Below are 8,116 nucleotides of genomic sequence, written 5' to 3'. Positions count from 1 at the left end.
ACCAACATGGATGTTTTTTCCTCACCACTGTATAGGCAAACATTAGGAAGTATTCAAAGTCTATTTGAAAGCCTCAGTGGTTCCTTATGTTAAGATTAAATCGTAATTATTCGAACAGTATAGCAAGACAGAGTGACAGCATATATAGAACAGTTCTGGGGCAGTACCCTGTAAGTTCTATTGATTTTTTAAGTGCAAAATAAACATAATATCAAAGCAATGATTGAATAATCAACTAACAAGAAAGGTTACAGTATAATATGCTACCATAAGAAAAATGTCTAGGACCAGATATTATACCAATATACATAGCAGAAAAAGAATTTACTTTTTTTTCTTTCATTTTTTTCCTGCACAGCCATTGACCCTCAAGCTTTTTTCCAGCTCCTACTAGTCTTAATGTTTTACCTGTTGGCAGGTAAAAAAAAATCTATTACAGATTTTTTTCAAGGCTTATTAAAAATAACTGGTTTTGCCTGTGTTATATATCCTATAAACAAATAGTATCGCTAATTGAGCAAAATGCAAATTGTAAGTGATTTAATCAGAAACTACTGAGCATTAAGCTGCTGTTTATCACCACTTGTAAGTTTGAACAAAGTATTTCCATTTCCACAGAAGATATATGTATAAGTAATAAAAATTGTAAAGTTCCTAACCCATATTCCACTGACTTTTACAGTTTCTGAACAATAGTTCATGAGTGTAAAAAAAATAAAATTCTTTTCTCTAAGATTTATATGTAAACTTTCTGCTGGTAATTTATTTACCTGATAGTAATGTACAGAGCATCATCTTGAATTTTTATTCTCTAAATTCAGACTTCCACTCTCCAGAAAATAAGATTACATTCTTGGTCTTCCTTTTTCTTTTTCTTTTTCTTTTTCTTTTTCTTTTTCTTTTTCTTTTTCTTTTTCTTTTTCTTTTTCTTTTTCTTTTTCTTTTTCTTTTTCTTTTTCTTTTTCTTTTTCTTTTTCTTTTTCTTTTTCTTTTTCTTTTTCTTTTTCTTTTTCTTTTTCTTTTTCTTTTTTTCTTTTTTTCCTTTCCTCCTTTGTTTTTTGTTTGCTTGTTTTTGTTTTGTTTTTGTTTTAATTAATATACTGTAACAACTTCACATATCAAGATTAAATTCACTACCACTGTTTTACCACTTTATCTGCAATGTAGTCTATTAAGTATACAGAGAAAGAAACATAGTAAAAGAAAATACCTCTTCTGACATAAATTGATTTATATGGAGTTGTGTAGAGGTAAATCATTATACAGTTTATCCTCCTCTCATGATTAAATCAAGTGATACTGACTGACTGAAGTAATTAGAATACTCTAGGTTATCTACAGATATCAATGAAGGAAAAATATGAATAAATAAAATATGAGATTTAAGAGACTGGGAAAGAAAATAACAATATTCTCAGCTCACTGTTAGCAGTATCTGGAGAACATATTTTATGAAGAAATTAACCGTGGACAATGAAGGAACTAGAGAGTGATGATAAAGTTTGAATCACTCATGTGATCTATAGTAGAAAAAGATAAAAATAATTTCTAATATCAGACACAGATGAAAATATGAATATAGTAAATATATATTGTATATCACTACTGGAAGAAAAAAAACAACAACAACAACAACCAAAACTATTGGAGAGGTCATCGACATCTAAATACAAACTAATGGCAGATTAGAGCCTAGTAGAGAACAGATGAGGGGACTTCAGATGAGATCATAAAGTGGGGATATGCTCTACTTTAAACACAGCTGAGATGAGCAGCATATAAACTTCCATTCATATTTCAGAGATATGAATAGAGTATGATGATGATCACATCTTCGTGTTACATTGAGAAATGAGTTCGCTCAGTCTTCTCACACTTGGTTGTCTATCCCCACTTTATTCTTGATATATACATAAGAGTGAAGGTAAACAATTTTTAAAGAGTTGTAGGATGTCTAAAAAATCTGCTCTGAAAATTCAATCCAGCTGTGAGATCTGATAGAGAACTGTTTCTGATTTTTTTTTCAAATAGAAGTACTTAATAAGTGAGAAATAAGACCAAGGGCTGTATTACACTTTCCAATTTTTTTTTTTCCTAATTTAAGAAGCAATATAGGTAACAAGAAATAAAGTTCATTTGTGATATGAGTAATAATTTCATATTTAATCTGTACATATATTTGAAAATCCTGGTCTCCTTTCCATATACAGGCTTTTTTCCCTTCTTCTCCATATCATCATTATTAAAATATAAGGATCAATACATATTTGGACTCTAGTTATCTTTACACATAGAAATACATCATATCAGTGATGATAAATTTCATACATCATATCAACGATGACAAATTTCACTTCCATGAAATTCACTATTCATCTACAGAAGCAGATATATTTTAATTTATAGCTTTACATCTAGATAAATATGTGAATTTTTGTGGTTCTGATATCAATTTATTGCCTCATGTTTTATTACTAAAGCACAACACATAAAATCATTCTTTATTTGAATTTTTTAATTAATTTTAATATTTTATGTTTTGATGACATATTGCTATCAACTGTCTACTAACTCTGAATAACAGAATCATAGAATGACCCAGGTTGGAAGGGACTCAAGATCATGAATCTTCAACTCTGCTCTGATTTATTTCCTGACTAGAACAAATGGCATGAAGTTAGTGAAGTTATAACACATCCCATTTTGAAAAGCATTTTATATACAATATAGATATGGAATAAAGAGTCAAAAATTTATTAAGCATTAGGAACTCTGGTAAAGGAAGTGGAAATGAAATACGTAAGTAAATAGTCGTCCACTTTGTGCTTGAAACTTTTTCTTGACGCAAAGTATTTTCCACTGTCCTTTTTCAGAAAAATCAGAACAGATGGTTTTGCATTATAAATCTATATATTCTTATAAAAATATAAGCATGTATATATTCGTATAAAATATATACATTTGTATAAAATACATATAATTAATTCTTCCTTTGTTAGGTTTTTTTTGTTATTTTGTGAATTCTGAACTGAGAAAGGCCATTTCTCTGCCATAATTCATATCTTTGTGGATAAATATGACATTTTACTATTATCTTTAATTGTTATACCAATTTTTTGATGTTCCTGGGTTACCATCTTGCCCCTTAAATATGTAGCATAACTGTATCACCATTTGTCTCTTTTCCACAATCCCTGCACAAAACCAGTGCAGCCACTGTTTTGCTACCGCCTCTGCTATGCAGTGGCCACACCTACCTCTTGATGACAGCAAATAAAGTCATTCAGTTGCTGTTCTCAAACAGCAGTGAAAACAATGTGCAAAAAACAAAGTTGCTTTTCCCTCTTGAAATTGAGTCTGGTCCTGCTAATTTCTCCTTTCCTGCATAGCAAGGGAGGACAGGTGGCAGAAAGCTGGTAGCAGTAAGTTGTCCTCAAACAACCTCAACTTAAACCAGCAGAGTGAGGGCCTGCTGTCACTTGTACCTGGGAGGACCAGCATGGCCTAACAGTATGTAAGGCTTTAGCAAATTATCCCATGCAAGATCCATGCTGCTGTGCATTTTGGTGATTTGTTTAAAAATAAAGAAATAAACAAATAGTGCATTTTTTTTTTATTTCTGTTTTCTGGACTGTACTAGGATCTTTTTTGGCTTAACCCTGGAGGTCTGTATTCTTTAGTTTCCTGCTCATAAAGAGCTCTCCCCAGCACAGCAGGTCAACTCAATGAACCTTTCACTCACTTAGACATGCTAAAGAAAATTTATCTGCTGGATAGAATAAAAGTACAAGCCACAGATAAAAACAAAACAAAACAAATGCTGCCAAAAACAAACAAACAAACAAAAAAAAACCCAAACTTTTCTCCAATAAGCATTTTATTTAAAGTTATTTACAGATGCATAAAACTATGCAGTGGATTAAAAATCACTTAGGACTGGGGATGAGAGTGTTGAAGTCAAGGTCATTGTGAGGACTTATAACCCTGTCGGAATGTGGTAAGTTTTCCCATCATCTGCTATAGCCTGTACGCTTTTCTTCTTATACTGAGTGCAAACATGCATTAGTTTGATAGAGGCAACTGAGAGCTTCTGCTTTCTTCCTGTTTGGTTTGACCCACTCTACCTATTCTTTTGTTATATGCATTGACTGGACAAGCAGGAATAGACAGCTTAAGGTATAGTGCTGGATATATTGTTAGTAAGAAAAATACACTGGAAAATAAAATAGCCATGAGGAGCAAGCCAAATACATGGAAAGCAATACAGAATTATTCAGCTTTTGGGGTTGCCCAGAGTTTTCAACGTATGACTTCACTACTCTTCAAAAGTTATCAGGTATCCTCTGTGTCCTCAAGATTCTTGTCTGGATGATACTTCAGATGGGTTGAAGTCATCTACAGGCTATGTGTCATATATTTGTCTGTGGATGACTTGGCTACTTTACTGTGCCTTTAAATGATAATGTATGTTTATCTCAACATCTAAATCTTTTTTTTTTTTTTTTTTTGTGCACAAAAACATTTATAAATAGGACCATGTGAATGGTGAATTGTACACTGTTCTTTACAGATTGTCTACTGTAACTTCTGTTCACAGTGAGTCCTGGTCCATCTGGACTCTGGCCAGGCAAGTCTTTAAGATTTTCAGGGATGGGTGGTTCTCAGCCCTTCTGGACTGTTCCTTTTGAAGTTGGATCTAAGTAAATTGTAGGATTCCCAACTGCAGGAGTTAAGGATTTTTAACACTGATGATACTTGTGGGTCTCTTCCAACTTGGGATATTCAGTGTTTCTATTATTCTATGATTCCGTGATCTTTCCAAATAATCTTATACATAGACATGTTTTAGCTCTAAGACGACAGTCACCAGTTTGTATTACTTAATACTTTATGAGTCTATGAAAATTTCAGTTTGGAGATTTTTTTTCTTTCTAATGCCAGACATTTATTTGTGCAATATTTCTAATTGCTTTGTTTCCTCTAATGAAATACAGAATAAATATTTTCCATACATTTATTTTAAAATATTTTTCCTGAAATGCTTATTGTTTGTTTGCTTCCTGGTAATAATTCCTCAGATTCTTTATTCCAAGCTCATGCTGTATGGAAAGGGGGAGAAATGTGCATCGGTATGCAAATGAACAGAGGATGGTATTCATATAATCATTGAATCACAGAATCATAGAATGGCTTGGTTTGGAAGAAATCTTAAAGATAATCTTGTTACAACCCTGTTGTCCACTAGATCTGAATTCCCAGCATCCCCTCCTGTCTGGCCTTGAACGGCTCCAGGGATGGGGTATCCACAGCTTCTGTGGGTATCCTGTTCCAGCGCCTCTGCATCATCTGAGTAAAGAATTCCCTCCTAAGATCTAATCTAAATAAATATTCTTTTAGTTTAAAAACATTCCCCATTATCCTATCACTATCAGACCATGTAAAATGTCGCTCTCCTGTCTACAGGCTCCCCTTAAGTAGTCTGCAGTGAAGATTCCCTGGATCCTTCTCTTCTCCATACTGAATAAGCCCAGCTCCCTCAGTCTGTATTTGTAGGAGAGTTGCTCCTGCTCTCTAATAATCTTTGTGACCGTCCTCTGGATCTGCTTCAACTCTTTGTCTTACGTGTGTTTGGGTCCCTAAGTCTGGACACAATACCACAAATGGGGCCTCATGAGGGCAGCATAGAGGGGGACAATTATGTCCTTCACCTCGCTGGCCACTCGTCTTCTGATGCAGCCCAGGGTACCGTTGGCCTTCTGAGCTTCAAGTACACACTGTTGGCTTGCATCAAACTTTCATCTACCAGAATCCCAAGTCCTTCTTGGCACAGCTGCTCTCAGTGAGTTCTCCTCCCAGTCCTGGGATTGCTCTGACCCAAGTGCAACTCTTTGCACTTGGCCTTGTTGAACCTCATTAGGAGGGCTCACTTTCTGAGCTTGTTCAGGTCCCTCTGGATGGCTGGAAGCATAAAGATATGGAAATCACTTTGTGACTAATTTCTGTTCCAGCAGATTCTGGCTTTTCCTATTGCCTAATCTAAAGTAATATTTTGTTTTTAAGTTATAGAAACATAAAGGTCTGACTGTTGAGTTCTGAAGCAAAAGGTGTCAAGACATAGAAGAAAAATCATCTCTAGCAGGAAAAAAGAATTGGATCTAAGTGAGTAAAAGTACAGAAGGGATGTGTTCTCAAAGATGAGGGTAGCAACATCTTGCTGACATCTGATGACTTGGTTTTTGGAGAAAAGACTGGGAAGTACTGTGCAAAAAGGCCTGCAGTATAGCAGAGGAGATTGTGCTTGGTGATTAACACATGTACTTAATGAAAAGGATGCTAAAAAAAAAACCAAACAGATCTTCAAACATTTTAAGACAATTTTGACTAAGCAGAGTATAGTTTTCTATTTTGCTTCTGCATTGGTGCTTTGATCAGATATTCTCATGCCACATAACTGAAATTTCAAAGGGACTTAGCAGCACTGGGAACTATGATCTTACTGTAAATAATACAGAAGACTTTTATTTGTGCATTTCCTGTAATATTTTTTTCTGACCAATTAATAATTTCATTTCCCATAACTTATTAAATTATATTGTATGATGCATAGATATTATGTAAATGTATTTTAACTTCATATTTATTTCTTCCTTATCTGCTTTAAAGAAAAATAATCCATCTACCATGTATAAGTTCTCTAAATTCTCATTAGTAAATTTATGTATATGACTTAAAATGTCAGTTTTAATTTTCACTTATTAACACTGAATTCATGGATTAGGTAATATAAATGATGCAATTTAACTGGAGAAAAGCTTACTTTACAACTTCTGTGACCTCAGATTAAATTGATTTTATTGCACTCATTAAAATCTAAGAACAAATTCAGGTAAGATTACAAAACTGTTGAAACTCCTGGATCAATATGGCTTACAGAAGGATGCACTTGAAAATGTTTTAATATGAAACAGTAAAGAGAGAAAGGACATCTAGCTTTTATTTTCAATTCTTTCATTTATTCACCTCTACTTTCCCTCTCTAAAATGTTTTGAACATTCAGTGGTCCTCAGAAGAAAGATTTTATGCATGTTGGGACATTGCCCTTCTGAAAATCCCAGCTGAGAACTGTAGGAGGAAAGCACCAAGAAACACTTTATTCCCACCCTTAGTAACATCAGCAATCTTTCCCACACGCATCTTTATATCTTCAAAGTTGTCTAGCTTTTATTGATGACATAAGCCAGGTTCTGAGTAAAATCCTGCAGTGACACTACTATAATCCCAATGACACTACTATGAACTGCTTAAGATGTTTTTCAGTTGTTTCTGTCACACACTAATACATCATCAGCCCCTCTCTAATTACTTGTGACTTCCCTGTAACATCCTTAGAGCAGGCCCTTGATCTAGTCTTTATCTGTCACTCTGGGAAAGAGTAGGAATTCACCTTCCTTTCATGGAAAGCCTATCAAAGTAGCATTCTGAAGGAAGTAGCTCTTTTTATCTCTTGCTTGAAAAAGACAAAAATTAAATCTAATAAATTAAATATGGAAAATATGACAATTGTAAAAGGCTCATAAGGAAAGCTAAGGTAGCAGGAAGGAGGGATCTATAAAAAGCTTCAGGCAGACCCTAGAAGACTGGCAAAGCTTCAATCCTCTGAAATAGAAAAATCAATTAGAGACATCAGGCATGGATACTATGCACCAGGGGAAAAGAGAAAAAAAAAATCCTGTTCTGCATGAAGACAGAGGCACAGACACAGACAGAAAGAAGTAAATATACACATACATTTCTCATCAGGAGCACCTTGAGGCAAAACTACATTAATCACTTCAAAAACAAACAAACAAACAAACAAACAAAAACAATCAGATTTTGTGGACTTCTGCACCAGTCTCAATGAATTCACAGCTCAAGATGTCAGACTTTGAAATGAAGGCCTTCCGCCCAGCCATCAAATGCCTAAATTCTTGAATCCACAAAATGACAAACTACACTCTCTTTGTGGAAGAGAAGGTAATAAAAGTAATTAGATCAAGCAAACAGAAAGATCACCAAGCTGGATAACTCGTGTGCCGTGCAGAACTCTCTTCAACACCTTTCCCTCTGAGTAGAA

The sequence above is a fragment of the Gallus gallus genome, chromosome 3 (genome assembly GCF_016699485.2).
Source record: "Gallus gallus isolate bGalGal1 chromosome 3, bGalGal1.mat.broiler.GRCg7b, whole genome shotgun sequence".
Classification (NCBI taxonomy): domain Eukaryota; kingdom Metazoa; phylum Chordata; class Aves; order Galliformes; family Phasianidae; genus Gallus; species Gallus gallus.
Note: the sequence above shows the minus strand (reverse complement) of the source record.